Source organism: Rhinolophus sinicus, chromosome 5, assembly GCF_057876585.1.
Source record: "Rhinolophus sinicus isolate RSI-liver-muscle chromosome 5, RSI-T2T, whole genome shotgun sequence".
In the NCBI taxonomy this organism is placed as follows: domain Eukaryota; kingdom Metazoa; phylum Chordata; class Mammalia; order Chiroptera; family Rhinolophidae; genus Rhinolophus; species Rhinolophus sinicus.
Genome location: NC_142505.1, coordinates 28,314,486 through 28,328,296, shown reverse-complemented (window position 1 = coordinate 28,328,296; position 13,811 = coordinate 28,314,486). Strand labels below are relative to the sequence as shown.

Here is a 13,811-nt window from a genome sequence, read left to right as displayed (position 1 = left end):
TGATTTATCATCACAGACATAAGCAACTAACCACAAAATTACACGTGGAAGTAAAGTTCGAAAACCAGTCTATTACTTACTGGAGCCAGAACCATCCTGATTTCCTCTAATTCTTTTGTCAACATAGTTGAGCATGATTTTTCTCCCAGAAAACTTCAACCTTGAGTGGGATCCTCCTTGAACAGTTGAACTGTTCAACTTATTTCCAGACTAAGCCCTGCACTTAAGCAGAACTGAAGTATTCACGTTGTCCATGCCAAAGAGCCCATGACAGAGCATCACAGCCCGAGCTGCTCTGCAATACTCTCGGGAAGCTCAGGGAATATTAATTCCAACAAAGTCAAACAGCAACCGTTCCCAATCAACCTTTTGCCAGGACATATCAACCAAATCTTCTTAGTGCTGTGAGTGTTATTGCTATTCTTTCCTGGCTTAATTGGAGGGGAAAACAGTTTGAGGTTACAGTGGACCTGAATCCCCGTCCAGATCATTTTGGGGGAATATCAGCCATAGGCAATATCTGATATTGTCTGCTATGTCCATCGCCACAGGCACTGGACAGGAGTTGTCCATCAGGAAAGAAAAGCCACCACCAGCAACAACTACATCAAGCCTGGACAATGATTAAATATGACTATAATGCTTGAAATGTGTTGAAGCAAAGGAGAAGTTTAATGCAAAAGTAAAGTGCATTCTATTTGGGATGGTGGAAAAGATGTGGAAGCCGACTGTGGTGATGGTTGCACAACAGTGTGAATGTAATTAATGCCACTGAATTATACAATTAAAATGGTCAAAATGCCATCTTTTCTGTTATATATCTTTTATCACAATAATTTTTTCAAACAAGAAGCTAAAGCAAAAGAATCTCTCACCTATTCTTAATATTAGCAGATACATATTATCATGAAAATATTATGCCAAGTAGAAAAACGAGCTACAACACACTGAACAACTCCATCCTCACAGCCAACCGTCCATTGCTTTGTCCTTATCCGCCAACAGACACAGTCCAGTCTCTGCTAGATGATTAATTCATATGATGAATACCTGACCCAAGCATAATTAACATGGATTGGTAATTAGAGACCAAGATCCCACCCAAAGTAGATAATTTGATGGTCCTCTGATGCAAGAAAATGGTTCTCTTTTCAGATTTTATTCTATACTATTGTATCTTAGCAAAAGAAGAGAAAGCAGAAACAAAAACAAATACATAAGAATACCTTAAGTCCAAAAATTCTTTTTGAATGTTTTTCAAATGAGTGAAAATTAACTATCCTCATGAAATAGTAGACCCTTTCGATCAAACAGTACTTAGAGTGTCGGACATTTACATGCAGTACAGCCAAAGATGTGTAAAAACTGTATAAATGCAGTCAGTGTAATAATTTATAAAATTATATCTGTATAAAGACTTTAGGTTCTAGTTTTTAAATACATATATAATTTTTTTGTTATACGAAGCCCAATACTCTCAAATTTAATTTTATCAATCACTTTTTAGTAATACCAATTAGGATTAAAATATTTACTTCTGCATGCAATAGTTTGTAATCAGCTTTTTCTGTATTTCCTATATTCTGTTTCCTATCATCTATTCTTACTGATTTTGTATTTTTTATTAGACACTTTTATATTTGTGATGGAGTTTTTAATGTATTGGATATTCATGTACAAATTATGTCTTACTGAAGTTCATACCTACATATATATTTGTTCTGGTGCATAACTAAGAAATATGAATACATAGTGAAGCCAAGTTAAAATTACATATTTATTACATATAAAAGCATAAATAGAATACTTAAAAATAATTTCATAGTACAGCTGTAGCTAGAGCATATCCAGTTACCTATTTTGCAGGTGACTCTTTCTTTATTAGTGTGTTTACTGTGGAATTTAATTCATTAAAAACTGACATGAATTATAAATATACATGCAAATTTCCAGTTGATATGAAGCAAAAAGTTGATAAACAATGAATGCTACTGTATAACTTTAAAAACAGAACTAGTGAGCCTTGAGGCTGTTTTTTAATCACTTATTTTTATTTATTCTGTAAAGACTATTTTCATTTGTATTGTCTTTTTTAGTATACATAAATACACTTGGGGGAGAAACAAACAACATACTTATAAAAAATTCTGATGGGGACCAACTTGTAACAATTTTGAGACTGTATTGCTTTAAAGATGGACAATACCCTCTGTCCTATTACTGCTACACCTGAAAAAACACTACATATTCACACTATTGTTGATGAAAATTAAACTTATGACTTCAGGAAGATAAAAAGGCTCTCAAAAATAACTTTTTAGCTTTGCTTTGCACATAGGGGTTTTGTCACTAAGAATTTACAACACTGCAAGCAAGTGTAAACGCATATGCTGCCGTAGAGGAGATAAACCAAATCTTGGGGCATTCTCTACAGATTTGGGAAATCCAATTATTTGTCATCCAAGTATATAATATACATATAGCATAATATGATATATGTTCACAGATACTATTTGTATGTCATACAAGAGAATATTACACAATTTAAAACTAGTTTATCACAATTTTCATTAGAAGTTCTTAAAAACCCAGAGTTAGTGTAATACCTCTATTATTAAGCAACTCCCACAGAAGAGGATAAATGACATAGTGGGAAAAGTAGTGGAGAAAACAAATAGGGAACCTAGCTTTGGGTTTTGCTTCTTCCTCTACTAGCTGGCTGAGTGAACCTTCGTAAATCAAGCAGTATCTATAAAGTGAAGGAAAAGAATCTGATCAACTTTAAGACCACATAAACAATTCTCTGCCCTTAAATGAAAAAAACCAAGTTCAATTTAAAGGGAATATCAAGATATAAGGGCATTTCTCACATACTACATTAGATGTTTATCTATATATGAGACAGGTGTCAAACAAACAAATAGTAAAAAAAAAAAAAAAAAAAAAAAAAAAGCCACTAAGGCAAAGAGAAACTTTAACTCACCAGATTCCATCTGTTACATTTGAATTCATGCATAATTGATTATCCATGACTGGTAAGTTCTTTTCTCACTAGCCGACCACAGTTTTCTAAACATTATATATTAAATCACTACTAAAGTAGACCACATTTCAGAAACAGCAAGGGCAGAATAAGAATATTTTAAATGAAAAATTACATGCTGGTTAATAATAATACAGCTGACCTATGTTTAAGGGAGAGAAATTTTAATCATGTGCATATTAAATATTAATAACCTATTCTGTTATTGTTATAATAAGGTTAAGTAGGCTTCTCCATGCTTAAGGAAAGAGGGAGAAGTAGGAATGCATAATGGTGCAAAAAGACACAGAGAAGGAGACAGACATAAGGAAAACGTGTCAACAATAAACAAGAGGAAATGAGAAAGAAGGAAAAGATGAAGGTGGAAACTAATCTCTATGTGTCATTATGACTGCCAGAGTACTGGCAAAGAAGCAGCATCCTTTTATTTCAATTTTAATCATTTCTGAATTTTAATACCCGGCTCCTTTTGTAATTCTCCTGGCATTCCCCATAGGCCTCCATCCCCGCCAAAACACCACTGTAAATTAAATGGCAGGCAACCACACCACTGATGTAGCCTCCCCAAAGAACCTACCAGGTGACCAAAACAAAAAAAAAGGTATGTCTACCTTACATCCCTGAGGACCTCTAGCCGATTAACTGGCTGAATGTTCTCTACTTTCTTTAATTTTGAAAAGAAGGACAGTAGTTAGGTAACCTACAGATAGAGAATCATTAAAAAAAATAAAGCAAGCCAGTAGTAATACAATAATCAGTGACCATCAGGGCCTGGAAAAATGAGTTTGCTCTCACTGGCACTAAGGAGCATCACATGATTATTTAATTACAGCTCTAATTTTTGTCTCGTGGATGGCAACATATCAACAATTAATAGGGCAAATAGAGGAGACTGTTTTTAAAGAGACAGAATGTGCATGAGAATGTGATAGGTCACACAGCAGTGTACCACTTAAGAATACTTTCCTCTCTGTAACTAAATAGGACTGTCTTGCAAATAGCACCATGCATGTTTTTAAAGGAAAATAAATTTAAAGAGGAAGTATGTTTTTAGATAACTTTCATAGAATGCCCAGAACTTTTCAGAATGTTTTAGATGCAGCTACCACAGCCTTATTGGAACGCTAGTACTAATTTCAAGGAATGGAGTGAAATCTTCATTAATATCAAGACCCTAAATCTTAAAACATTTAAAAAACATAGTGCTACAATGAACAGTATCTTTTTATACAGTAATCGTGGCTGACACGTATTCCAGGGGACCCTGAAAAAATCATTATTGTAGGAAAGAGTAGGAAGAGGTCAATCAGCAATGGGCCACAGGAATTTTGGCCCCAGAATATCAAAAAGACCATTACATGGTGACCTAACTGCAGGGACCTAAAGGAGTGCTCTGTTTTGACTCTAATACGGTTTGTTCCCCAACCAAACACCAAAGTACCATGAACCTGAGCAGAGATAGTCACCTCATCCTTGAGGTCAGACAATGAGGATAAAACAGACCCCAGTGCTACACTCAAAAAATGACAGAGCACATAGTTCAAGAAGAAAAACAGTCGATCACCCAGAAAGCTGGGACATGTGAAGATTAAGTATTCAGATAACCCCAGTAAAAACAGAAAATTATAAAGAAAAGTCTTTTTTCCCCTTAAATCATTATCAGCACAAGGTAAATTCACAATGTGATTATTCATTTAGCAGACTTTTACTGAGGACTCACTATGCAAGGCACACAATGCCAATTGTGAACTTTTATTTTATATAACAGACACATGCACCTGACACAGAATTTATTGTAATTTATTACCTTATAGAAATAAATATAAGCAGCACCTTAAAAATTCATAAAATGGGAATATTTGTGCATTTTTAAGTGCTTTATTGCAAAGTTACAAGGTCTACATATCCAAATTAACCAAGGGAATTCAAAGAGTTAACTAATTTGATAGAATTGTCGAAGTAAGGCTGAGTTCAGCTTCAAACTCCTCTAGTTTCAGTCATCCATTGTTCTGTCATGCCAAAAGCCAAAGCAAAAAACCCAGATTTGAAATTTGGAAAATGAAATAGTCTTAGAACTACTGCTGTGATCAACTGCTCAAATGTATCTTAAACATCAGATTATAGAAAATTTTAAGAAAACATAAGTTGGATAAAGGAACAGTGACTAAAATTATTCCACAAAAAAGAAGTATGATGAGGTGCTAAATCAACTCAATAAGCTTTTAATGGCTGATGCTGGCCAAAATAATCAGAAAACAAGAAAATGTGGGCCTCTCAAAATACAATCTGGGAAAGCTAAAACTGCTGAGGGGCAACAATTTCTAATGCTACTGGCAAAAGTGATCAAGCCAATACTAACTATAAAGAAAGCGGAAAAAAAGGTTGAAAATTTTATATCCCAGTGAAAAGTTTTAAAATGAAGTTGTTTTAATAGAAAACATTTTGATGATTCTGGACCAAAATGTGACTCCATAGATTCTAAAAGAATATTCTTAAGAGTCTAGCAAGCTGCAGCTTGTATGTAAGCATATACATCATTCTTTTTTTTAACATTGTTAACATACAGTTAACGTGTCTCAGAAAAGGCTGTAATTAACTGTCTACTGCTCTAATAACACTAATAAGCGTACAGTATTATTAAAATACAATGACTGCATACAAAGTAAGGCTCTCATTTTTTAACTTTTAAGATAATGTTCTAAACTGTTTTTGAGTCTTCTTAAACCACCCAAAAGAGAGCCCACCTCTAAGATTGGTTTTATAAAGCACAGTTATAAAATATCTTCTTTCCTCCCATAGTCTGGAGAAATCTAACATAAACAGGATATCTAGGTATTATTTTAATTGGCGAAAATACAAAGGGGGTAAAACTTGGATTAGTTTATCAATTCTACAGATTCTTTTAAAATTTAAAACTGTAAGTATTTTAGTTTAGTACCTCATTCACTGATAAACTAATTGAATGGGGAAAGAAAGGTTAACTATATCAAGAACCACATAGCCATGGTGTTAATCCCCAATGATTTCCATTGTCTGGTTCACTGGAAAGGGAAAACTCAATTGCATTCAACATCAAACAGCTAATTATGGATATGCTATATTCAAGACTATTTCCATTTCAAAAGATATCTGTGTATACTGGGTTCTATTTTATTTATAATAATTATTACAATAAAATATTTATAACATAAAACCTCTTTTACCTTAAAGTCCTTAACATTATAAACATTAAAAGGCCGAATTCTCATTTACATGCTCTTAACTGCATATCAGAAACCACGGAGGTAAGACTAGAAAGGAACCTCTAGCAATCAAGTTTACTATATGCCTGGCTTCCTGGAAAACTGCATCTAAAGAATTCCCTTTTCTTTAAATATCTTAAGGAAAGATCGTCTAATAACTTCCCATGGGAGCTTCTTACCATATTTTACTACCCAAAAAAGAACGCCCATTTCAGAATTTTTGTTGGTATCTAGTCCCAAATCACCTACAGCTGAGAAAAAAGCAACATCCCAACACAGAGACCTTTCCCGGACACTAAATGCCTCTCTCTCCCCCTGGCTGTAGCCCTGATTCTCCATATGGAATTGATAGGAACTTTTCTGGCACTTACCCTCTAAATAATCAGAGGCTGCTCTCTGAATCAAGCCCTACAGGAGAGCTCTCAAAAAGTAGTCTTTGATGAGGTGACAATGACGAAGTTCTTTCTGGCACTGCTAGCAAGGCAGAAGCATCTCCAAATGAGGTGGTTACCAGTTGCCTGTGAAGCAGCTGGACCATTACTGCAGTTCTGAGGGTGCGTCACAAATCAGGTCATAGCTCTGGGTAGAGTCCACCCACTTCACCCTGTACAACGCCCTCCACTTCCTGCACACCTGGGGGGAAGGGGTGCAGAGGAGGAGGGCCAAAGCAGGTCCACTGACATTCTAGTAAAGGCACAACCAGGTGCAGCCTGATATCTACTTCTTCTGCAAGCATTTCAGCTTCATTTGGGGGACCTGCACCCCGAGGTACCAAAAAATTTGTGCAACCATAAGCGGGTTCTGAAATGAGTGATTAAGTGTAATAAAATATTGCACAGTTAAAGGTTTTATCCAGCAAGATCTTTCCTCCACTGGAAACCGAACCAACTCAATTTCTAATTATAAGACACTTCACTACCAAATGTCAAATAACTGGACTGAATACATTTCAGCAGAATCTAGGGACACAAATGCTGGGTTACCAGTTAACTATTTTTCATATCTCATAACTAAACTAGATCACTACATAAACTAAATTATGTCCTTGAAAGTCCATTGAAACAGGTGATTACAATTCCTATTATGAACTCTCAGACAGCAACAACTGTGGAAGTGATACAGAATAACTGGAAAGAATAAAAATAGCCAATATGTTAGAGAATTGCTACACTACTACATCTCACCTTGGCTATATCTACACACAATCTGCATCTATTTACTCAGAAATGAAATATCTGATCTTAAAAAAGACTTTAAAAAATAAACAGCAAAAGGTACCATTGGCATATGTTCAAAAGTACTAAATAATGTGTGTTAATGTGTTGATCACACCCTATGAAGACATCAAGTTTAAATAGACTTACCATTGAAAATAGCACTTAGGAACGATATATAAATTACCATAGTAGACACTTTTTATTTGGTATAGTGAAGCAGAAGAATCTTGTGTAACAGATTTGATTTATATGCTGTATTAAGACCACATTCTGCTCTGATGTCAATGGAATATGTGATTCAAGATTGACAACTGTGTGTAGACAATGAGTGTAAGAGCTATCTATAGAATGTAAGTGAAAATAAGCATTTTCTAAAGTTAATCGTAAGTTTTAGAATTCAATTGTAACAGAATTTTCATGATTCCAGGAGTTTGAAAGAGAAGGGATTTTTAATTTAAAAAGAAAACAACAAATGCATTTATTATTATAGGAAAGTTAAAATCTCCCTTATCTTAAGGTTGGCAGATTAACAAGAAAGGAGGTAAGAATATTTTCAGAGGAAAGCCATCAGTACCAAGTAATCAGTGAGTCCCAGTTTGTATCAATATTTGCAGATCTCCATTAAAAACTGTAATACTCCATCTAAGACTTGGAAAGGAAGACACTATCAAAGTTATTATCTACGTAATCAAAGAATTTATATAATCTATTTGAAACTTTGTAGGAAGTTAATTTAGCAAACACACACTTGAATGTGTTAGAACGAATTTGTCCTGAGGTTGCTCTAAGATGACTATTTTAAGTGGCATGCAGATTCTTTAGGGGGTTTGATGTTATAGTTGAGGTATGTAAAGTAACATTTCTTCCAACTGGTTCTCACATGACAGAAATGAAAAAGATGAAATTGCTCTTCTTAAGTTTTTGCCTCTGGGAAATGATAAGAAAAACTCCTTGCGACCCCTACCCCCAACCAGGAAGAGTCTGAAGCCCTGGATTATAGCACAGGTAGATATTAAAATGGAGACAGAGCCGTTATTTAGTGGTGACAGGAATATAAATACGTGCACTAACCTATAAACTGGTATTTACTTCAGGAAGGTAAGTAATATTTTTCCTCTGATTGCTGAGCTGTCAGTTTAATGCAGCGTAAATAAACAGTAGGTGCCTGCTAGCTCCAAGTAGGAAGTGTTCATTCCACACGAGGAACAGATTACTGAAGCCTGATGCTCATCATGCTGAAACATAACTTTCATTTTACCAGAAAGTACACCCTACCGTGGATGATTTTTCGTGCCTGATCTATTAATTAACTTAACTCTGTTCTGTCAAAATGTAAACCAATTTGTTAAAATCATCCCAGAGTTTCGGAGTTTGAAACCCAAATCAATTTGAAAAGCAAAAGTAATGACTGTTCTGTAATCTGATCACAAATGCTAAAAATGAATACTTAACATAATAAGCATAAACTATACTAAACCAAAAACAGAAAAGGAACAAATTTAAATATAGAATTTAATAATCTGAGTTACAGAATTTACTCAAAATTGTCCTCTTTTGCTAATTAAAAGCAGCTGACACCTTCAATATTTCTCAACCCTGTGCTACTTAAGGTCCGTTCAATATGGATGCTTATGCTGTTCTCTAAAATATCTAAAGGTAAACTATTCAAAAAAATCAAATCACACTCCTTAATTCTAACAGAAATATTACTGAGTTCTCCTGAGAGAAGTGGCAAGTTTGAAGATCAAATGATGATACCCTTCCTAAAAGCATTTATACAAAATGTGGTTTTCTTCCCATTTTCTATATACCACAAAGCTATGAGAGTATGTGGCATCTAAATTTCTCCTTATTTACAAGTAGCGAGCAAATATTTCATGGCATCATTTAAAATGGGACCTCATCTTATCTAAAAAGCATAAAAGGCAATTTGGGGTGGTTTCTATTTAAAACATAAACAAATTCTAATAATCAATGGATTGTAAAGGGAAAAGAAGGGTTTAAAATATTTTAGCATTCGACTACAACATGTCTAGACATGGTCTGAAGATTGATTTAGTCATATGCACTTATTTTATGGACTTCATCAATCCCAAGTACTAATATAATAAGCATCATCCAAGATAACACATGTTGGAAGAAATGATGTGTTTGCGTAAAGGGCATATCTATGTATGGCCCTTTTGGAAATTTACAGAGCAGATGAAAAACCACTAGAGTGCTTTATAGAGTCCCTACTGTATATCCATGTTGTGTTTGGCTTAATAGTGTTTGTAACCAAAAGATTTTTACAATAATGAGGAACAGGTGCCTGTCACCTGACCTTTTAGGCCTAATTTACAATCCACAACCTGTCACATAAAAAAAATAATTGAAAATCTCCACATATTTCAGTCTTTGCTAATTTAGCGTAGTCTTTCTTAACCATCACTCAGCATATCATATCTTATTCAGTTGCAGGTTCATATAGCTGGCAACAGACTTCTTTGCAGAAATAAGCCAATATTCATTTTGTTGTTGTTCTTGTTAAAGAGGCTGGGAGACAAAAGAACTACTTTTGTAGATTATCAACCAAAGAATATATTAATTTATTACAACAACTGAACAAAAGGCATTCCTTTTGAATACTTTTACATACAAAGAACTATTATTTATTACATATTTCAGCTTGTGGGAAAATGAGGAATGCATTGATTCTGGAAATAACTATTCAGACTTTTGGAAGTTCTTTAGGTCTTCTTTCTCTTTTTTTCCCCTTCTCCTCCAGGCTCCCTCTCTGCCACACCGCACACATTTTAAGGCATTAGTACTTTAGGAGGGAAATCCCTATTTGTTCTTTTTCATCCATCATTTGTATTCATTATTCAGAAAGGAATACAAAACTAAGCAGTGATTTTTATTTCTCTTGTATAATCTTGCTACATGTAGCCATACTCAAATTTAAAAATGCTTTGTATTTTATAGCTACTGTTTACATATTACATATGACTGAACACTGCATTTAAAATACTGTTTCCATTAGAAAAAAACTATGAAGTAATAAGTGTCAAGTGGAGATGAAGAATAAACATGCTTGGTATATTTATAAAATACATAGTCATTTAAAATGTGCACAAAGAGGATACATATTTTGCTACTGTTGCATAGTATATACATTGTTTAAAGTGTATTTAATAATGTGCCTAACCAAGTTAATTTAAGTATTTATGTCTGGTGATTGTGTTAAACACTTGGAGAGGTAGTGAAAGATACAGCCAGTTACTTCTGCTAACTAAAGTTGAAATTATGCACTTATTATAACCTTTTCTAACAATGTGAGAAAAACAGAGTAAATATATTAAATTTGTTTCACAACAGATGCTTAGGTTGTTAATATTTAAGATGCCTATTCATGCTATTCCTGTCTGCACATTTGTCAAAAATGTAAGCTTGAATGCTAATGTTTGCCAGCAGACTGGAGCAGCCAGTATATGAATGTACTACTGTTCTACTAAAATAATATGCAATAGAAATAAAGAACTGCTGCTAAATCATAGCACTAGTACCCCACAGCAGATTAAAGGTTTGTAGAGCAAACACCTCAACCTTGGCTTTCTTCAGTCTTAAAGTATGGGGGTTTTTTTGCAGCTACAATTGACTAAAGAATACATCTTGCATTCCTGACGTCTCAGAAAAAATCCACTTTAGACAGGGTGTAAATTTCAATAAAGTTTCAACGGGATGAGTTAGTCGGCAGCACAAATACTGCAGATTTCAGGGACTGCTTAGGACAAAACCTGACACGCAGCAGTTGTGTTTTACTCATTCTTACCCCTTCCTCTGTCCTCTTGGGAAAGTCAGGTAGGTCCCATGGCCTCCCAAGGTGCAAGCATGGAACCCCAGCCAGTCAGGGTGGAAAGGTTTTCCTCTGAGACTAGGACGTCTTTCTGTTTTCCCTGTCTTTTACAACCATGTGGAGGGCAACTCGTACAATATTTGCCTGGAAATTCGGAATGCCGCTGAGAAAGTTCACTAAGGAAGGGCGCAGAGGTCAAAGTTGCCAACCGGGGCACTTTGAGAGGCGATCCTGTGGTTGACACTTGTGAGTGAAATTTGCAAACGCCCTAGTGGAGGTCCGGGCCAAAACCTCCAGGAAGAGCCCTAAGTCTCTCTCGGTCTTTTGGGGTCATCCCAAGAGGCCTGCTCAGTGAATTTCCCCGGTAAGCGAGTGTCACTCCCCGGACCTGCCACCTGCCTGCTTCGTTCCTCTCCTCGTGGTTGCCTAAACCCATGATCCGCCGCCCCAGGAGCCTCGACAGTGCAGCGCTCGGAGAAGGCCGCTACGATTGGGTCGGGACCGCAGGAAGGAGACCCCGAGTCCGTCTCTGTGATATTCTCCGTCCCTGCAAAGAGGGCAGCACCTCTTCTGCCTTCAGCCCAACTCCAAACCCACATTCACTCCAGAACCCCATTAAGGACTGTTCTCAACACAGCCGGCGAGGGGTCGAAACGCGGTGTGCCGCGGCTTTCAAACTCCCGGCTCCAACTTAGGCGCCCCGGCGCCCGAGTCGTTCCCGGGATGGAGAAGTTGCCTCAAACTTCCCAGGCCGCTCTCCGCCGCGGCTCCCAACCAGCCGCGCGGGCGGGGGTGGGGGGGTGGGGGGGGAGGCGGAGGAAGGCGGAGATGGACCCGGGAAGGATGCTGAGCTTACTTGCGATGCGACCGGGGAACGTTTCCACTCCCCTAGTCTACGCCGCCCGGCACCTTTCTGCCAGCCCGGTTCCGAGGCGCACAGAAGGTTCTTCCTTTCCCTGTTTGCTTCCTTCGGTCTTTTCGACTCCCCCTTCCAAAAGGGGTAACTCTGATGACCTGAAGGAGTTTGTTCAGTCAGGGTCTGTCAGGCAGGTGTGTTGGTGTGTCCACACCCCGAGAGAGAGCGAATGGCATCTTCAAGTCCCCCATCCCGCGTGTTCTCCCTCACTCTACCGGCCCTCCCCTCTGGGATCCGGCTGCCCGCATGAGAGAAGGGGCTCGGTAGACCCTTGCCACCGAGCGCCCACGAGCGGGGAGCCGAACCGCCCCAACAAGGGGGCGTCGTGGGTGGGTGCTACAAAGAAGTTTGGATCGATTCCGAAAAAAGAGATAAGAGAGCAAAAGTGGGGTGGCGGGAGGAAAGGCAAAGGAGCAGAACTCACTCAGGCATGGGCGTTGAGGGCGGCAGTGGCTGTCGAGTGCGGGCCGAAGACCAGGAACGGCTCCCCGTGCGGGAGCGCCGGCGTCGGACTTCCGAGGCGGCGGCTTCTGCCTCCTGTGCCGCCGCCGCCGGAGCTGCGGCTGCCGCGGAAGTTAATTGCAACTTGACTTCAAGTTGTCTTCTTTCCCCATCCGAAGTGGGCGTTTAAAGGGGAGAGAGAGGCGAGGAGCGAGCTAGCGAGCGCGCGGGGCCGAGGGAAGGAAGAGAAGGGGGAGGGAGGAGATGTTAACGGGGGGGGCAGAGGGAGGGGGCGGAGGCGGGGGCGGGAGGGGGAAGGGGCCGGCGGGAGCTGCTCTCGGCTCGGCGGTCGCGGCGCCCGCAGTCTGGAGGCGCACCGGTGCGGCCGGGGCGCCCCCCGCGGGAGCACGCAGCCACCCGCGGCGCGCATCCAGCCGCGGCTCCTCCGGCTCGACACTCTGCGCCTAAGGGCTCGGCGGACCCTGTGTCACTGCTGCTTCGGAGCTTGTGCGGCGCGGGCTGGCCCGCGGGGCGGCAAGGGCCCGGCCCGCCTCCCCAGCTCCCGCCCCGGCTTCTCCCCCTGGCGGTGGAGCCTCGGCGGCCGCCGGTAACACTGAGCGCGCTGGAGCCCGAGCCGAGCCGAGCCCGAGCCGCCGCTGCCGCCGCCGCAGACGCGCGCCGCTCCCAGGCTTCCTCCCAGCGCGCCGGCCGGGGTGTGGGGGGCGGCGGGCCGGAGGGACGAGGGCGGGCGAGGGGCGCGCACTGGGATTGGCGCCGAAGACCGGACCCTCAGCCGCGAGGGGTAAGTGTGGGCTCCTGGGAGTGTGCTTGGGGGTGCGCGGCGCGGTTCTCGACGCCCGCCAACCCTACCCCCTCACCTCTCCAGGGCCCCCACCTCGCGCACCCCTCCTCTTGCCGCCTGCGGCTTCCTCTTGTTGTTCGTTGTTTGGCTGGGCTCTTTTTTTGAGAAAGGGAGGTAAGGGGGTGATTATAGTGTGTGTGCCAGCGGAGGAGGAAGTCAGGTGAGAGGCCGCGACGCACCCCCCCAAACCTAGCCTGCGTGGGGTGTATCGCTCCCCACTAGGAGCATGTGGACTGATTTTTTTTTCTCTCGTCA

The 13,811-nt window shown here is 39.9% G+C and overlaps 1 protein-coding gene across 3 annotated transcripts in view; it reads right to left on the bottom strand.

The window, feature by feature from the left end:
• SATB1 (SATB homeobox 1) overlaps nt 1-12,954 on the bottom strand; it is a 97,511-nt gene extending 84,557 nt beyond the window's left edge. Inside the window, exon 1 of one of the 3 annotated variants that reach the window (XM_019726015.3) lies at nt 12,678-12,954. The gene's annotated coding sequence lies outside the window, so the exon portion shown is untranslated. Of the gene's footprint in view, nt 1-6,656; nt 6,796-12,677 lie in introns of those variants that run through there. The other 2 variants (XM_074312792.2, XM_074312795.2) reach the window with 2 other exon arrangements.
• Between the last annotated feature and the right edge of the window lie 857 nt (nt 12,955-13,811).